Here is a 20,357-nt window from a genome sequence, read left to right as displayed (position 1 = left end):
CTCCTCTTCTCGTCTACCTTTCATCGGTATTTCCTCTTCTCTGACCATGTCAGGTAAGGAATAGTACTTTTCAAAGCTTTTCATTAGATTTATCATCCCTAAACTTAAAAGAAGTCTAGTGAAACCAGCACGTAGTAATGAAAGAAAGTGTTCAAGTAGAATTTTAAAGGGCTGGAGAGATAGCACACCGGTAGGGCGTTCGCCTTACAAGCGCCAACATGGCGGACCCGAGTTCGATTCCTCCGCCCCTCTCAGAGAGCCCAGCAAGCTACTGAAGCATATTCCATATGCCAAACACAGTAACAACAAAGTCTCCAATGGAGACGTTACTGGGCCTGCTCGAGAAAATCGACGATCAACGGGAGGGCCTTTCCCTTACTTTACCTTACCATTTTAGCTTGACTTTGATATTTTCTGTGTGATTTTAGACATTGGCTTTCTTTCTTTCACATACAAACTGTTTTTCCTCATTGATTACTTTATATTTTAGACGTATTTACGAGCTCAAATACAAACATATATATATGTATATATATATATATATATGTTGATTCTCTGTGTTTCTTTTTCCTTTTAATCGTGTATTTTATAAAATATCCGTTGACAAAAGTAAATCAGAGACAGTATTTTTACAGAAACAGAAAATGTAGATGCTGTGGAAACCTGTTAATATATACCCGCATGTTTTCTCTCTAATGGTCTCTCCTCTTGTATTTATACTTCAGTATTTTAAATATAGTGCTATTACACAGTAATAATCATTTATCTTTGAGTTTTCTATTTAAACCAGGTAATAAGAAAATTTGGGGCATGGGGAAGGTGTGGAGTGCTGAGCGGTAGGGAGGCAAGCCCTCAAAGGTAAGAAAGTTTGGGATCACTTTCATCAAACATTGACCAATCGAAACCAAGACGATATGAGGGAGAATAAAATAGGAAAGAAATAATGAAAGAAAATGGACGGCAATTATCCAGGAAGGGAAAACCATCAGGATTGAATATTGAAGAAAACCGAGGATTTAAAATCAAAAAAGAAAGAATATATGTTAAATATGCTGAGGTAAATACACTGAGAGCAAGTCAAAACAATTTACTTCAATAAATGCCAGGACTAGAAAGTATACATTTCCTTGAGTAGGGTACCAGTAGGAAAACCAATATATCAGAAAGGCATCCTTGGTGACTTTTTTCCTTATTATCTCTTTGAACACAGTACTTGGTACTTGACAATTTGGAATATAAACATGCATCAGAAATGATGAATCCCATAAATAGCTAATAGTGGTTATCTAGGTGGGTGGAAGAAATAGAATCTTCAATGTTTTATGACGTTCTGGTCTTTAAGTACATGTACGCGTTGCCTGTTGAAATTTAAAAAATGTATTTACTAATTTGATTCAGGAGATTTGATTCATTTGTGTGGTAAGTAGGTTCCAGGTTAAAGCTGCTTGTCATTTTTACAAATAATATTTCATATGATTTTTTCTTCCTAACATGAGAGTAGTTTGATAATAGTCAACTTCTATTTTTAGATCCTAAGAGGAAATAGGAAAATCATGTCTCACATGTCGAATTACACATTTTTGTCATATTTCTTAATTTTGATTGTTCCTACATTAAAAATATTTAATGGGATTTTGGTGCTCATTTATTAAACATTGAGCAGAACGTTTTCCAGGTTAATAAAGATAATTCTACACTAGGTTTTGAAAGAAATTTGCAATATTTTGTGATCATTTTTATATGGTCTTTTCTGTTTGTGTGATAAACTGAAATCATATGCTAGGTTTAACATGTGTTGTTTGCTGTTTAATATTCAGAGGTATTGATGAAAATAATTTTTGTAATTACGAAGTTTCTCTATTTTACTCATTTGAAACATTTCTTACCTATGAAATACAATCAAGTTTATTGCTATTTTCATTTTTTATGTAGTTACTGGTAAATCATTTCTGTTTAATGGACTGGTAAAGTGTGCTATCAAAAATCACCTTCTATTCCATTTCTTGGCTAGCAGTTTTTTCTAAAACAGAATACTCTTTTCATATAGTATATGTGTAACAATTTTTTTAACTTTTTTTTTATTAGTGAAACACCATGAGGTACAGTTGTAGATTTACTATTTTTTGTGCTTGGGTTTCGATTATACAATGATCAGATACTCATCCCTCCACCACTGCCCATTTTCCACCACCATGGATAATATCCCCCCCACACCCATTCCCCCATTTCCACCTGCTTCTATGACAAGGCAATCCCCGGTGTTCTCTCTCTCATTTTGCGTGTTGTGTTCTGCAAAAGAGGCATTGAGTGGCAAACATGTTCAGTCCATACTCTACTTTCGACATGCATCTCCCCTCCTGGAAGGATCCTCTTAACACCCTTTATTTGGTGCTCCCTTCTCTATCTGAACTGCTCTTTCCCCTAGAATACCCGGCTGGCCTCTAAGTTATGGAGTAATCCTCCTGGTGCTGATCTCAGCTATTCTTGGGTATTAATCTCATAATTTGCTACTTTATATCCCCCAGATGAATGCAATCTTTCTATGTATATCCCTCTCTTTCTGACTTATTTCGCTTAGCATGGTACTTTCCATGTTGTACCACTTGTATGTAAATTTCATGACTTCATCTTTTCTAAGAGCTACATAGTACTCCATTGTGTAGATGTACCAAAGTTTCTTTAACCAATCATCTGTTCTTGGGCATTCAGGTTTCTTCCAGCTTCTGGTTATTGTAAAGAGTGCTGCAATGAACAAACAAGTGCAGATGTCACTTCGACTATACATTTTTGCCTCTCTGGGATATATTCCCAGGAGTGGTATTGCTGGATCAAATGGGAGGTCAATTTCTAATTTTTTGAGAATCGTCCATACTGTTTTCCAGAAGGGCTGAACCAGTCGACATTCCCACCAACAGTGAAGGAGTGTCCCTTTCTCGCCACATCCATGCCAGCATCGGTTGCTTTTTTTTTTTGAATATGGGCCATTCTCTGTGGTGTGAGATGGTATCTCATTGTGGTTTTGATCTGAATCTCCCTGATGATTAATGATGTAGAGCATTTTCTCATGTGCTTTTTTGCCATTCGGATTTCTTCTTTGAGAAAGTTTCTGTTCATTTCATTGCCCCATTTTTGGATGGGGTTGGATGTTTTCTTCTTGTGGAGTTTTACCAGTATTTTGTATATCCTGGATATCAACCCCTTGTCAGATGTGTGATGGGCGAATATCCTTTCCCATTCTGTAGACTGTTTTTGTATTTTGGTCACTGATTCTTTGGAGGTGCAGAAGCTTCTTGGTTTAAGATAGTCCCATTTATCTATCTCTGTTTTCACTTGCTCGGCCAGTGGCATGGCATCTTTGAAAATAACATTAGCTTCAATGTCATGGAGGGTTTTGCCAACTTTGTCTTCAATATACCTTATGGTTTCTGGTCTGATGTTGAGGTCTTCAATCCATTTTGATCTTACTTTTGTACATGGTGTTAGGGAGAGTTCTGAGCCCATTTTTTTGCATGTAGCCGTCCAATGATGCCAGCACAATGTGTTAAAGAGGCTTTCCTTACTCCACTTCACATTACTTGCAACTTTAGCAAAGATTAGGTGATCATATGATTGAGGGGAGATGTCAGTTTATTCAACCTTGTTCCATTGGTCTGCAGTTCTGCCTTTGTTCCAGTACCATGCTGTTTTAATTATTACCGCTTTGTAATACAGTTTGAAGTACGGGAGGTTGATTCTCCCCATTTTCTTTTTCCCAAGAATTGCTTTAGCTTTTCGTGGGGGCTTATTGTTCCATATAAAATTAAGGAGTGTTTACTCTATTTCTTTGAAGACTGTCATGGGTATGCTTATAGGGATTTCATTGAATTTATACATTGCTTTCGGTAGTATTGCCATTTTGACAAAGTTAAGTCTCCCGACCCATGAGCAGGGGATATCTTTCCATTTCCTCATGTCCTCTTTTTTTCCTGAAGTAGCGTTTTGTAGTTTTCTTTGTACAGGTCCTTTACTTCCTTAGTTAAGCTGATTCCTAGGTACTTGATTTTCTGGGGCACAATTGTGAACGGGATTGTTTTTTCATGTTGCTTTCTTCTCTCTCGCTGTTTGCGTATAGGAAAGCCATGGACTTTTGGGTATTTATTTTATAGCCTGCAATTTTACTATATGAGTCTATTGTTTCTAGGAGTTTTTTGGTGGAGGTTATTGGGTTCTCTATGTAGAGTATCATATCATCTGCGAATAGTGAGAGCTTGATTTCTTCCTTTCCTACCTGAATGCCGTTAATATCTTTTTCTTGCCTAATTGCTATTGCAAGTACTTCTAGTACTATATTGAACAGCAGTGAAGATAGTGGGCATCCTTGTCTCATCCCTGATCTTAGAGGGAAGGCTCTCAGTTTTTCCCCATTGAGGATGATGCTTGCTGTAGGCTTGTGGTAGATGGCTTTAATTATGTTGAGGAAGGTACGCTCTATACCCATTTTGGCTAGGGTTTTCATCATAAAGAGGTGCTGGTTCTTGTCAAATGCTTTCTCTGCATCTATTGATATAATCATATGCTTTTTATCTTTTCTTTTGTTGATATGATGGATTATGTTGAATGATTTCCGAATGTTGAACCATCCTTGCATCCCTGGGATGAATCCTACTTGGTCATGGTGTATGATCTTTTTGATGAGTAGTTGGATTCTATTTGCTAGTAGTTTGTTGAGGATCTTTGCATCTGTGTTCATCAGGGATATCGGTCTGTAATTCTCTTTCTTTGTGGTATCTCTGTCTGCTTTTGTTTCAGTGTGATATTTGCTTCGCAGAAACTGTGTGGAACAATTTTTTATTAAACTTATTGGACTGTTTCATTTGGTTTTGTTTGAGACCACATACACAATTATTAATGGTTTACTCTTGGGTCTGCTCTCAATAACATACTGTACTATACAGCTTGCTACATAGCCCAGATTTCACTGATATCTCTATACTTATTTTTCAGTTCTGTTATACATATTTTTCATGATGTTTTCTTTATACTTCCACCTATGAAAACACATGAAGTGGAAAAATTAAATTTGTGTATGCATTATTATTCTTAGAGTTATTAGTTTATAAACAACTTAAGACACAATTTAAAAAAAGTTTTCATTCCAAAAACATTTCTTGGGAAAAACTCAAGTAGTCATTTTTGAAGTGGATCAAAAATCAGGGTAACCTTCAATGCTTCAAAAAGATTCAGTCATAAGTCAACCGTACTACACATATTCATTGCACAAGTCCAATGGAAACCTGATGATTGCAATGGTAATATTTGTAAAGACCCCAAATGCCTATATTAATGTAAGGTATCTTCCTAACCATTTCTGCATTGTATTGATCATGCAGAGTCCTGGAAAAAAGTCCACATGCTTTGGTTCCGTAACTTGAAAATTCATAAGGGACAGAGAGAGAGTACTGGAGGAGATAAGGCAATTGCCTTGTACACAGCCTATCTGGTTGGATCTCTGTCACTGCATACACTCTTCTGAATGTTACAAGGGGTCACTCAGAGTGCAGAGCCAGGAAGAGCCCAAGATCACTGTCAGTTATTGGTCCAAACTATACTCCTTACCGTGCCCAATAAAAATTATTGGAAAACATGAAGTCTCTTTGTCATTTATGGCCCTCAGGTTTCTTCCTGTCCAGAGAATGTTACCCATGCTCTTAGACTTCCTGGTTTGGAAAAGCTTCCCTTATAGGAAGTAACATATGAATCAATAGGAGAGCAAGCTACAGGCATTGCTAGGGTAAGGAGAAACTATATGTAATCAAGAAATCCAGGTACAGACAAGATCACCTGGTGGCTCTACAGTTCTGTGTTCATTTGGGAGCACGATACCAAATACACAAAGTGCCAAAATGTTCCAGACTTTGAATCACTCCAAATTGTGGGAATTTTGGAAACTCAGTTGACTGTTGGTACTAGAAGCATCTCAATGGCTTAAATTTTAAGTTCATATTGTTCCTCTCAGCGTTGAAGGAGATTATTAGTCTCACAGATTTTTTTCATCACCCTCTTACTCCTTACAGAAAATTTTCAAAATCCATCTGTATTGGGAACTTCACATACTCTACAGCTTTCCCTTCCCGTGGTGAACGATGCAGGTTCCCTAACAGGAAGTGTCTGCAACTACTCCAGAGTATCTGCTCCAGCTGGTAGTTCTGCTTGGCTCCTGCCCTCAGCCTCTGGCACCTCTTTTCAACTACTGATGGGTAGTGCCTATCTTTACCAACATTTCAGCACAACAATGCTACCTGGAGTGTTTCACCAGAGTCATATATCCAACTCAGCTGCTTCCGACCGGAGTGTTTTGGAATGGGATGTTGCAGGAAGTGCTGAAGTGAAGTCTTCCATGGAGACTTTTCTGTAAGTGTCCTTGACCAAGACACCGCTGTCTCTTCCATTTCTACGGCAGTTCGCTATGAGAGAACCCGGGATACCTATAATACGGTGTCTGTGTACCCATCACTTTCTGCCAGTCTTGTTGAGAAAACACCATCTCAGGTTCCTCATCAGAGTCAAAGCCTGTCACTTCCCTAACTGGAACGAACCCAGGTGTATTACAATCAACAAGGCTCTCTGGGAACTCTCCTTTCTGGCCTGCAGTCCTATGACTCCGTGTCATACATAAAGCAAAATGGCTCTGTCCCCCAAGCTTACAGCAACTCATCTAAAGAAATGGTTATTGTTCTGAAGTAGGTCCAGTCCCCAAATAACCAACCACCAACTTCGTCCTCTGGAATCCACTTCTCTGTGTCTGCTCAACCCCTCACAGAATCGAGATATCAAGGGGAGTTAAACTGAGAGAAGGGAAAGAAAACTCAAAAATTGGGGTCAAAAAAGAGGAAAACTGTCCATAGACAGGTGGTACTTAAATACACTGAGATTTTTAAGTTTATGAAATGAAGTTAACTAATCTCAGTTCATGTTTACTCCCCTCAGCCATTTTATAGCATATTATTTTCACACTCAACATAAGAGCTCCTAATTGACATTGGAAGGTATGATAGTGTAATGGACAACTACGTTTCGTATAATGAACTTCAGGAGCACACAAAAGAATGCCACAATTTTTTCCAAGTTATTTCATTTATTTTTTAATTTTTATTACTTAAACATCATGAGGCAGAGTTGTAGACTTACACATTATTGTGCATACATTTCATTTATACAATGATGGAGAACCTATCCCTCCACCAGTGCCCATTCTCCACCACCACGGATACCAGTATTCCTGCCACCACACATACCCCCCATCCCACCCAGCCTCTGTGTCAGGGAATGCCACATTTTTCACTGTTCTAGTTCAGCAGTCCTCCAGAATTACCACACTAAAAGTAAAATACATGTTTTAAACTAGTATTTTGTTATTTTCGTAAGAAGTTTCAGAACTTTTATTGTAATGGTACCACTTTAACTTTTCCTTCCATTAATGAGCAGCAAGGTTCTAAATGCACTTGTTGTTTAGAGATTCCGTCTCAAATCATCAAACCTAGAATCTGTACTTCAGCACAAATATCATGCTGAAGGAGTGCTTCATTCATAATCTTATTCTATGATATTAACATCCTTTTATTTTTCTATGAAAATGAATAAATTGAGAGTACAATACATTACAATGCTAAGCTCTGTATGGCACTTATTAGTTTGAAAATCTCAATTTTTTTTTTAAAAAAAGCTTTTGTTTGGAGGACGTTGAATCTGTGTCATAGCCAGAAGTGCTCAGGAATTACTCCTGGATCTGTGCTAGGGATCACTGCTGAAGATGCTTAGGAGATCATACGTGATACAAAAGATCAAACTGAGGTCAGCTGTGCGTAGGGCCAGTGCCTTACCAAATGTACTATCCCTCTGTCCATGTCTCTTATTTTTTAAATTAGTTTACACAGATACTCTTTCAAATACAAAGAAAACCAAAAAATCAACAGCATCACATGACAAACAGTAAGAACTACAACAGTTACCTCCAATCTTCTAGCACAGGGCCTTGTCCATTATCCGTATAATACTCAGTAACAATGCTTTGCCTATTGCTGGTAGGTGCACAGTTGTTGCAGCACTAGGTTTGTGGAGGGAATATCTCATTTTGCAGGGACTGACATTTTCCTTGGTTCCTTTTAAGTGATGAATTTCCTGGGGATGGAGACTTCCCTGCCATCGCAATCTTCAGGTTCGACATTTGGTCTGACACAAATTTCCGAATTGCCCACATGTTGCAGTAGCTGGATTCAAAGACCTGAGAGTAATCCTCCACCTGAGCGTGGGAAAGTTCCCATAATATCTCCAGCCCAAAGTAACCTGGCGCTGACCCCAACTCCAACTCAGGAAAAAAAGGTATGAATTTTGATCAGATGAACCATGGGCTTTCAAAAGCTCTGGAGACCTACCAGATCCCAGTAGACGTAGATCAATGCAAAGACCTGCAGGTAATGAACACCACTGACACCATCACTCTGAAGCATTTGCAAGAAAATTCAAGTGGCACCAAGGGGACCTCCGATGCAAAATGGAAGAATAAAAAGGAGGCTTCTGAGCCTCTTGAGAGAGAACCCAAGGCCAAAATCCAGACAAAAGTCCGAGAATGCTTTCTAAGGGGAGCAGGGATTGTTCACAATGCTGCAGTCAGTGATAGGTGTCCTGTGACCACAGCCAAAACTAACAGCAAACCTCACAAAGCTGCCTCCAGCAGGATCAGCAAGACAAAGAGCCATGGGCAGGAGAAGATAAAAAACACCAGAGAAAACTCTAAGAAAGCTAACGAGTGTAAGCAGCCAGGGAACAAGGTCAAGGTAGAAGAAAAGCACACCATTGGCAAGATGAAACACAAGAAAAGTCAACCTAACGTTTGCCAAGATGGTGTTAAAAAGCCCCACCACTACCTAGGCATACACATGCTGGATTCTGTCAAAGTTTTTCATGCTCTGGGAAGAAGAGTGATCCAAAACCTTGAATCTCTTCCTCACAGGTCCTGAGTAGCTCAAAGAAGCCTACAGATGTCAAGCCACCCACAGCTGTCAAGCCATGGCTAGGTGCTGCACAGGATGGAAAAGTCCTTGAGAAAACTCAGGTCAAAGCACAGAAACCAAATAGCAGTGCTGAAAAACGCTCATCTAAAACCCAGTCTGAGCTGCCACCTCCTGGGAAGGTCAAATTGGTACCTTTGCCTTTTCTTACCATGGAGAGGCTGCAAGCTCGACCTGTTCCTCGGAGGCGACAATCTGTGGCCTCACATCGTCCTGCTGCAGCTTACCCTGCCAAGCCTGGCTCTACCAATGCAGCTCAGCCAACTGCTGCCAATTCTTCCTGGCCAACCACTGCATTTTTTGCCTGGTCCTGCCAAACCTGCTCAGTCCATTTCAACCAACCCCTCTCAACCAGGTTTGCATAACCCCAGTAGCCAGCCTATTCCTCACCCTGCAGCTTCAATACCTGCTCCCTACAAGACAGCAGCTGGCACATTTCTGCAGTGGGAGGCTCCTCCTGTCTCTGTGAACAAGCGGCAGTCGCCACCCAAACGTCAGAGTCACTTTCTACTCCAAGACTTCCGTTTCCAACCGATTCCATGGAGAAAGCCCAATGTCCCCGAGCCAGTCGTGTCAAAGCCCATCACCAAAGAGCAGAGAACAGAGCGTGAGGCTATGAATAGGAAGGTTCAGCAGGAGCGTGAGAACGCTGCCAAGCACACCTCGTTGGGGGAAAGTGCAGTTCTTTATTGAGAGGGAAAAATAGATGGACATCTCCCTCTACTATGGCTACGTAATATGAGATCTGGAATGGTAGGTTCCACTTTATGTACCAGATGGTTGCCCTAGGCAAACACTGAAATGCCATACATCTTTTATTTATTCTAATATATTTTTCAAATTAAATAGATGCATCAGAGTTAATTGGTTGTTAATAAAAGTTCTTAATTTTGAGATGCTGTCCACTCTGGTTAATTTGGGAGTGGCTGGGGATTGAAGGATGGGATGGGAAAGAATGGGAAGTTAGAGAGAGGAAAAAGGGGGAATAGGCAAGACTCCAAGAAATACAAACTTTGTCCAGGGTTATAAAGCCTAAAAGAGGAGAAATTGCATGAACCTGAGGAAGAGTGGGGTAGGGTCAGAGGAAGAATATAGCTGACAGGGCATTTGCTTTGCAAGTAAGAAGGACTCAGTTCATTTCTTGCAATCTTATATGGTCCCCAGAGACCTACCCGATGTGAAACTTTAGCACTGAGCCAGGAGTAAGGCCAGAGCACCGTCAAGTATGCCCCATCACTGGTGTCCTCCAAAAAAAAAATGGGAGAAATGGCACGGTCTGCGATTTTCGGTTAAAAAAATAAATTTGAAATAGGCTGAGGAAGACAGATGAGTCTAATATGACCAGTAGAAAAGTTAAAATTCTTCCATTGAGGCTGTGTTTAGGTCTCATGGCCACCTTTGGAAGATAACCAAATTTGAGACACATCACTAAAATGTTTGGGTGGTCTATCCATAAATGTTGGCTGGGGGATGCGAACACGTACACTGGGGAATAAACCTACCAGATGAGTGATCAACGCCCTCAGAGTCATTCAAGGATGACTCTTAACAGTAACAAAGCCAAGAGAACAGTTGCAGCATGAAGCCTGAAGATCAGCTCCTGGGAGATGTAAAGATAAATCACCATGTCCTCAGGCCCTCTGTTCAGCACCCCTAGCTGCATCACTTCACTTATTCCCAACAATATTCATAATTTCTATCATGGTGACACTTTACTAGCTAGTTTCAACAATGAGATCCATTGCCAATTTAAGTCTTTGGATTTGTAAACTCCCCAAGGTAGCCAAGCCAGCTTTCAGGAAATTTCTGGTGGGGGGAGCTCAATTTATATTAGCTTGAGGGGCTGGTCTTTGGTCTTCCATGGTCGCTGGTGCCTGTAGGTTTCTCTAAACACCGCTTTAAACTGTAGCTCACACAAGATCCAGCTTTATAAATGGCGTTGTGACTGTGTTGCGGTAGGTACTGTACTAAAACATTTGTCCTAGGTCACCACTCCCAAAGCAGTTGGTACCGGTTGACCTTGAGCCTGGAAGGTGATGGTGGAAAGAGATCATCCTAGGAGAGTTAATGGGGTGATGGATGGATGGAAAGGAAACCGGGAAGGGTAGGGAACTGGAAATCTGGTATTCATCATGGGATAGTTGGTGGATGTTTTTCAAATACGTTAAAATATTTTTTGTAAATGAGATTCAAGATAAAATACGAAAATAAGATAGGTTCCAAAGAACAGGTTACATATAAGACCGAGATAGCTGATATGGCTGGCATTCCTTCTGGACTTTCAATCATACCATTTACTAAATATGTTATTTTCACATCACTTTAGCTGTGGAGAGGAATAGTGAGAAACAAAATGCCACCAGAAAAGTACACTGGATGACCACCTTCAATAAAAGCCAGGTGGAAAGTGTTCCCATGGATCCCAAGTGCAAATATATGTTAACAGGAACATATATTTAACTAACTCTGCTTGGTACCAGTAACTACTTTGTTGCAAATGAGGGGAAATGAACGCAGTTTCTGACTGACCTGAGACTGACCAGATAATAGATTTTCCCAGGCAAGGGTAGTTGACTGGCTGGGAACAAAAAAACGTGAAACGTGTTTTGCTAACTTTAATGTATGGCTGGAGGAAATTGATCCCAGTAATCTCTCAAAACTAACATGCTTCAACTCTCTTGAAGTAATGTTGTATTCACTGAGCAAAAAATGCTGGGAGAAAAGTCTGAACTGATGGGAAAAGAGACAATAAGTGCAAAAGGAAGGACTTGAAATTTGGGTTCCTCTGAAAACAAAGCTTGAAACAAGATCTGGTGGGAACATGATTTACTGGAAATGGGATCTGAGGAGGAAAATAGTGATATCAGGGATGTGAACAAGGAAAATTCAAGTTAACAAAGACTTATCTAGCTGACTACCCCATGGGCAACATGGTTCCAAAACTACCAGAACTTACCAAGTAATTTACTTTAATTTTCTTTCTTTTATATTGTCAATTACAACATGTATTCTTAGCCTTCTTCAAACACAATTTGGAGTATTCATTTCTTTTTCAATATTCTGTTCACTTGTGTAAGCATTTTAAATAACTGCTGGATAACAGAATTATTTTATCAGACTTATTTTTTACTTTAATGTTTAGTTGAGATTACTGAACAGTAGGTCTAAAGTGAAGTCTGTCTTGATTGGTACAAGTAGAAATGGGAGGACTATGAATGGAATTAGACATTAGAGGGTACCACATTCAGTTCCGAATAATACTACTAAAGGACAGTTTCCCAAATAAACTATTGAAAAGGATATTCATCTCTATTTAAACTGTGAATTTAGCTTTTTTTATATTAAATTAAAAATGAATTAATATTCCTGTATTTGGTCTTTTAAAGACATTCCAGGTTGATTAAGGAAACTAACACTGGCTATGAAATCATAACAACTTAATCATAAAAACCTGATTACTACTTAAGTTTCCACAAATGTCAGTGCTAAGAATTATTTCCCTGGATCTCACTAGTGTACATGATAGTCATATGAATACACCTGTGAGGATACATCGCTGGTATCTAATTTAGAGAATAGATATACAGAGATTAGATCACATAGCTGAGTGTGATCTGAATTTTTCCAGATATTCCCTGCCCCACACACCCAAAGACTTGTACTGATCCTTATGGATCCATGACTTTTCCTCCTCCCCACTCTCAGAGTCTTTTAAAATTTGGGGTTTGGGGTTGGGAGTAGGAGTGGTGGGAGAGAAACTGGGGACAGTAGCAATGGAACTCTATACTAGTGGAGGTTGGTTGTTAAAATATCCTATGATTAAAACTGAATCATGAAAAGTTTGTTATATGTGTCTCTTGCAGATTCAATACAAAAACATGATATTTAGTTTCTACCACCATGACTAACATATGAGTTTGTTGAAATTTATTTTTATCACCTTGGCTGGGCTGATTACATGGGTGCCTGTGTGGTAAAACATTTTTCATTTTATGCAGACTTAACAGACAAAACTAAAAGGGTTCGGAATTCTGGTAGAAGGAGAGAAGAGCACAAAACACCCTGTTGACCATAGCTTAGCACGGTCAGCTAACATGCTTTATGACTGACCTCCTTCACTTATTTCCACATTTGTAATGTGGAAAAATGAAAAGACTTTTCAGTCTGCCAGGGGGTTGTCCTGTCCAGTTCACACTATTTTCTTTTCGATCAGAATTGTTTAAAGATTATTTGATAAATTTGGAGCTTAATGATTTGTTCTCATATATTTCCCCTACATGGTGTCAGTGGGCATTGATCCAGGAAGGCCAGAATGAAAAAGTTGAGGTGTATGTCTTAACCACCAATGCCAACACAACTGTAAGTATGGAACCCAAAGTACAATAGTAAAACTTCAAAATGTGTTTGTCAAGGAAATCGGTGGGAATGCAGGGAGAAATCGGTCATTTGTTGGTGGAGGATGCAGACACTGGTGGTGAAAATGCTCTACATCATTAATCATCATGGAGATGCAGATCAAAACCACAATGAGATACCATCTCACACCTCAGTGACTGGCCCACATTCAAAATAACAAAAGCAACCAATGCTGGCGCTGATGTGGCGAGAAAGGGACACTCCTTCACTGTTGGTGGGAATGTCCACTGGTTCAGCCCTTCTGGAAAACAGTATGGACGATTCTCAAAAAATTAGACATTGAGCTCCCATTTGACCCAGCAATACCACTCCTGGGAATAAATCCCAGAGAGGCAAAAATGTATAGTCGAAGTGACATCTGCAGTTGTTTGTTCATTGCAGCACTCTTTACAATAGCCAGAAACTGGAAGAAACCTGAATGCCCAAGAACAGATGACTGGTTAAAGAAACTTTGGTACATCTACATAATGGAGTACTATGGAGCTGTTAGAAAAGATGAAGTCATGAAATTTACATACAAGTGGTACAACATGGAAAGTATCATGCAAAGCGAAATGAGTCAGAAAGACAGGGATTGACATAGAAAGATTGCATTCATCTGGAGGATATAAAGTAAGAAAGTATGAGATTAATACCCAAGAATAGCTGAGATCAGCACCAGGAGGATTACTCCATAACTTAGAGTCCAGCCGGGTATTGTAGGGGAAAGGGCAGTTCAGATAGAGAAAGGAGCACCAAATAAAGGATGTTTGGAGGATCCTCCCAGGAGTGGATATGCATGTCGAAAGTAGACTATGGACTGAACATGTTTGCCACTCAATGCCTCTTTTGCAGACCACAACACCCAAAAGGAGAGAGAGAACACAGGGGATTGCCCTGCCACAGAGACAGGGGGGATGGGGGGATGGGGGTGGGGGGATGTTATCCATGGTGGTGGAAAATGGCACTGGTGGAGGGATGGGTATCTGATCATTGTATAAACGAAACCCAAGCACAAAAAATTGTAAATCTACAACTGTAAAAAAAAGAAAGAAAGAAAAAAAAGAAAAAGAAAGTAAAAAAAAAGAAAAGAAAATGTTGGGGTATATGTCTTAACCAACAATGCCAACACTAATGTAAGTATGGAACCCAAATTACAATAGGTAAACATCAAAACGTGTTTTTCAAGGAAATCGGTGGGAATGCAGGGAGAAATGGGTCATTTGTTGGTGGAGGGATACAGACACTGGTGGTCTGATTAGAATTGGAATATTGTATGACAAAACTCCATTATAAATGACTTTGAAAATCAAAATTGCCTAAATTTAAAAAAAAGAGATGTCAACTTACGTCTATATTTCAAGAAATCTTGTCTTAGCAAATTTTGGCAGGGAGACCATAGTTGGTAGTGAGAGGGAGAAAGAAAGCGAGAGTTGACAGTTGGGAAGAGAAGCCTGGATATCATGGAAGAGATGAAAGCTGATCTTAGAAGATTTGGAGCCATCAGAGTTTAGAGAGTTAAATGGTGAGAACATTGCAGTTTAGGTAGTTAAATAGAGAGATTGGTTTCAGTCATCAGCAGTGTATACATAGAGAGAGTTCAAAGACCTCACTGATATTCAGACTATATTAACTAACAAGGGAAGCGTTTTTTTTTTTCCTGATGCACTATGTAAGTACGATATATTGCCAGGAAGAATGATAAGAAGTTGGTTCTCTTTTTCACAGATTAATAAATTAGCGATGAAAACTTTTGTACAAAGGAATCTATCATCTTGTCCTGTTGCTCTGTTTTCTTGTCATCATTCCATTCTCCCCCATGACCCTACCTAACCAGGGCTCTCCATATTTCTCAGCAGTGTCACCACATAGCCTCAGACCTGCGTTAAATGCCAGTAGCTCACAGCTCTCATGTTTTACCCACACCCAGGCCAGAGCCATCCTTCTGAAACCAAGGATATTTGCTGAAGGCCTGTTCTTCCTTGAATTGGCAGTCATGGTTTACCACTTCTTAATCATTGTGTTTACAAATTTAGATGAAAGTCACTATACTAGTGACAGGGATTTTCCAAACTAAGGAAAGCATAAACATTTCCCTTTCCCCCAAGAATTTGGGGCTAGTTCTTATCTATCCACTGCTAATAATTTGTGATAATGAGGAAACAGAACTGAAGTCAAAACAGGGACATTTGTCAATTTGGTGCCATGACTAATCAGTCTTAGTATAATTATATATTTCTAGGGAAAAAAAGCAGAAGAAAAGGAGTTGGTTGCTATCAAAGAATGCCAAATCTCTGCTAAGACATTTTTTTAAAATAAAATTGTGACTATGCACTGTACATTCTTGCCACTCAATGCCTCTTTTGCAAGCCACAACACCCAAGAAGAGAGAGAGAACAAAAGGGAATCCCCTGCCACAGAGGCAGTGTGGGATGGGGGGATAGGTGTGAGAGGGATACCCGAATCCATGGTGGTGGGAAATGGGCACTGGCAGAGGGATGGGCAATTTCTCATTGTATAATCAAAACCGAAGAACAAAAATTTGTAAATGTACAACTGCACCTCATGGTATTTCACTAATAAAAATTTTTAAAAAATAAATAAAAATAAAATAAAATTTGTTTTGTCTGCCAGAGATCAGCAGATGGGAACCTGAGTGAAGGCAAAAGATTAAATTGGTTGACTTTTATTTATCATTGACTGTATTAATTTGATTTTGGAGTCAATTTATATGACAGATCATCAAGACACAGAAATTGTCGGCACTTCTCTTGTTTAAAAGTATAGTGATACACCATATCTCTATCTCACATTCTTTTTATTTCTGTTAGTTTGACACAAAAGATACGTCGAAGTTATAGATAAATGTAAATTATTTAAATACTTTTTTGATTATTTAAAATTACATTATAGAATTACATTACAGAGTTTCATAAATTTTTGGATTATGCAGAATTAACGTGCATGTATCATATTACACTCACTACTGAAAAGCCTACTCTGTCATTCACCATTGTTCAGTTTTTCCACTTTTATTACACCTTTCTATCTGGTAACTAAATATTCTTATAGTTCTACAGTTTGTATTTATTGCTTTGAAAAGATCAAAATTATGCCATTTTCAACATTGGATGAAACTAGAGGATATCATGCATGTAAAGTTAGGCTTAAGGAAAGGAACAAATACAGAGAGATTTTTCTCATATCTGGGATGTAAGGACACACAGCAAGGTAGCAACAAAGGTTCAAGGGCAATGTAAGGGGAGAACTGATCCACACAATTGAGTCAGGAGATTGGGAGTGAGGGATTCTGGGGGTTTGGGGGAGAGGGAGGGTTTAATTTTTAAAAGGATGAGGAATGTCATGTTGGAATTATGTGTATTAGAAACCATTATTAATTGAATTATAAATCATAGAATATAAATATTGTTTTAGACGTTTGTCTGTCTCATTTTATTCTTTTAATTTGCTTTCTACATATGCCACTTATAAATGTACTTCTATGATGCCTATCTTTCTCTGCTTGGTTTATGTCACTAAACATAATATCCTCATGTTATCCATTTTTATACAAGTAATAAGAAGATTTCATTTCATACAACTGATTAGTATTCCATTGCCTTACCACCTTTCATTTTCAAAATTTGTGGTTTAAAAGATACAAATGTTGGTTTTAACAAGGCTCTGGTGTCTTAACAGATGTGATAAATGCCAGGTTGTTCTCTCTATGGCTTAGAGGCCAGCTGCACTCTCTAGGGGTAAAGGCAGAGCAGATAGAGAAGGGAGCACCAAATAAATGGTGCTAGGAAGATCTGACCAGGATGGGAGATGCCTGCTGAAAGTAGTTTATGGACTGAACATGATTGCCACCCAATGTTTTTTCTGCAGAACACAGCACCCAAAAGGAGAGATAGAACAAAAGGGAGTGCCCTACCAAAGAGGCAGGGTGGGATGGGGGATGGGGGCTGGGAGGAATATGGGGATTGGTGGGAGTGGAGATTGGGCACTGGTGGTGGGATGGGTACTCGATCATTGTATAACTGAAACCCATGCACAACAACTTGTAAGTCTACAACTGTACCTCATGGTGTTTCACTAATAAAACAAAACAAGACAAAAAATTAAAAATAAAAGTAAATTGCTCTTGTGTTTACAAGTCATTTCACTAGTCATTTACTAGTCATTACTAGTCATGGACATGTCTCTCTATTATGACTACCTAATGTGAGTAGCTTGAATGGTAGTTTTCACTTTAGGTACCAGAGGGTTGCCTTAGACAAACACTGAAATGCTATACACATTTTATTTATTCTAATATATTTTTCACAAATTTAAGTGATGCATCATAGTTAATTGGTTGATAATAAATGTTATGAAGTTTGAGATGCTGTGAAATGTGGTTGTTTTGGGTAGGGGCTGGGGGTTGAAGATGGCATGGGAAAGAGTGGGAAGTTATAGAGAGGACAAAGGGGGAATAGACAAGACTCTGAGAAAGAGAAATTTGGTCCAGGGTTATAAATGCTATAAGAGGAGTAATTGCATGGGCCTGGTGAAGAGTGGGGTAAGGTCAGAGGAAGAGTATAGCCGATAGGGCATTTGCTCTGCAAGCAAGAAGGACCCAGTTCAATTCTTGCAATCTTTTATGGTCCCCAGAGACCCTCCAAATGTGAAACTTGTTCGCAGAGCCAGGAGTAAGTCTAGAGCACAGTCAAGTATGCCCCATCCCGGGTGGCCTCCAAAAAAAAAAAAAATGGGAGAAATGGCACGGTCTGGGGGTTTGGATTAAAAGAACAAGGTTTACACATCAAGGTTCAGTCCTCCTGAACCTTGTTTTTATTGCCTATGGGTATTATTTTTACACTTGATCACTTGATATCCCCTTACTCATTAATTTGCACGGGCGGGCACCAGTAACATCTCCATTCGTTCCTCTTGGTTGCTAGTGTAGCCCAATGGCGTCTACTCATTCCAGAAACACAAAGAGCCTCAAACCATCGTTCAGGGTCTTGATAAAAAAGTCTGACCATCTCATATATGGGCGACCACATGATCTTCTGACTTCCCATGCAATCCAGTTGGTAATGACTCTAGTTCAGTGGTCATCTCCAAATCGCATTACATGTCCAGCCCATATGATTTTCAAAGCCTTAGCAAACGGGACAGTCTCCCTGATTCTCGATCACCGACCAACGACTGAACTTTGGATTCCTTCCCTCACTTGAGTCAATCCTGATTGTCTAAGCATAGCTCTTTGGTTCCTCTTTCCTTTTTCTTTTTCTTTTTTTTTTCTTTGCTTTTGGGTCACACCCGGCGATGCACAGGGTGTTGCTCCTGGTCAGGCACTCAGAAATTACTCCTAGCTGTGCTCAGGGGATCATATGGGATGCTGGGAATCGAACCCAGTTTGGCTGTGTGCAAGGCAAATTCCCACTGTGCTATTGCTCCAGCCCCTCAATACCTCTTTGGGAGACCCAAATAGCGTTCTTACCCTGTTTTCAAAGGGACCACGTCTCTAATGTAAGTTAAGGCAGAAAGAATAGTAGAGTCGAAGAGATGTGCCCGGAGCTGGAGGTTCTTCATGCTCTTAGCTATTTCTTTGACACTCTTGACGGCATTCCAAGCTGTTCTCTTTCTCTTGCACAACTCAGGTGCCAGGTCGTTTGTCATGTTGAGTTCCCGACCTAGGTACATATAACTGCTGCATTCAGAGATGTTCTTTTATTTGAGAGTGAATGGAATGTCAGGAACGAGTTCCTTTCTCATGAACATTGTCTTCGTGGGATTCAGCTGCAGTCCGACTTTCCACACTTACTGACGAAGTCGGCCAGAATTTCTACCACTTGGCTAATATTTGGTATTATGAGAACGATGTCATCAGTGAAGTGCACGTGGTGTAGTTGCCAATCTTCTTTCTTCACTCCCGTTCCTTCCCATTCTAGTCATCTCATGATGTATGTGAGTTTGAACGACCTGTTTGGCTAGGGCTTCGATGACTGCTTCCATCTCAACAGAATCAAAGGCCTTCTTTAAATCAGTAAATGTTAGACAGAGTGGCATCTTGAACTCCCGAGAAACCTCAATGAGCTCGGTTACTGTGTGGATATGGTCGATAATGCTTATTCCTTTTCAGACTCCGGTTTGTCTCATGGTTGTCCTTCATCTAGTGTTCTACCAATCCTCTTCTGGATAACTCGAGTGAACAGCTTGTAGAGGATGGACTATAGGCAGATTGTGCAATAGTTGCCAAAGTCATGGATGTCTCCCGTCTTGTACAGTAGAACAGTCCTGCTGGTTTTCCATTGGGTCAGAAACTTGCATTCAGACAAGTAGCGTGTGAAGAGCCGAGCCAGTGTATGGATGAGTACCGATGGCAGATTCTTCAGGTGTTTTGATCTTACCTTGTGTGGGATGGGTGCTGTTCGCTTCTTTACTGATGAAATGTCCTGTCAGATTTCGGAAGGGAGAAAGTTGGAACCACATATCCATCCTGTGGAATTTGGTATGTGGGCAGGTGGACATGGGTATTGAAGAGATCTGAGTAGAAGTCATGGAAATATTCTCCATTAACCTCATGGAACATGTGATAGATCCATCAGGATTTCGGAGGGCAGTCATCTTGGTCTTGTAGTTGGCAAAGGACAGGCGGGTGTTATGACTTTTCTCGGCTTCTGCTGCATCAGCCAGCACTGCTGCTCTTCTCTCTTTGGGGTCTTCCTTTATTGCTTCTCTGCACTGCTTTGCGATCTTGAACATTAGCTTAGGGTTGCCTGAGGCTCCTGCCAAGCCACATTGGCAAAGGAGCACAAGAGTTTCTGAAGAAAGGCATCTTTTTGTGGATTTCGCTCTTTTGACGTTCCTTGCACAATCGTGGAGGTGCTGAACCAGTCGATCGTATTTTTCATCAATGTTGAAGAT

This window comes from Sorex fumeus, unplaced genomic scaffold (assembly GCF_029834395.1).
Source record: "Sorex fumeus unplaced genomic scaffold, SorFum_2.1 ptg000070l, whole genome shotgun sequence".
Taxonomy (NCBI): Eukaryota; Metazoa; Chordata; class Mammalia; order Eulipotyphla; family Soricidae; genus Sorex; species Sorex fumeus.
This window is presented reverse-complemented; position numbering follows the sequence as displayed.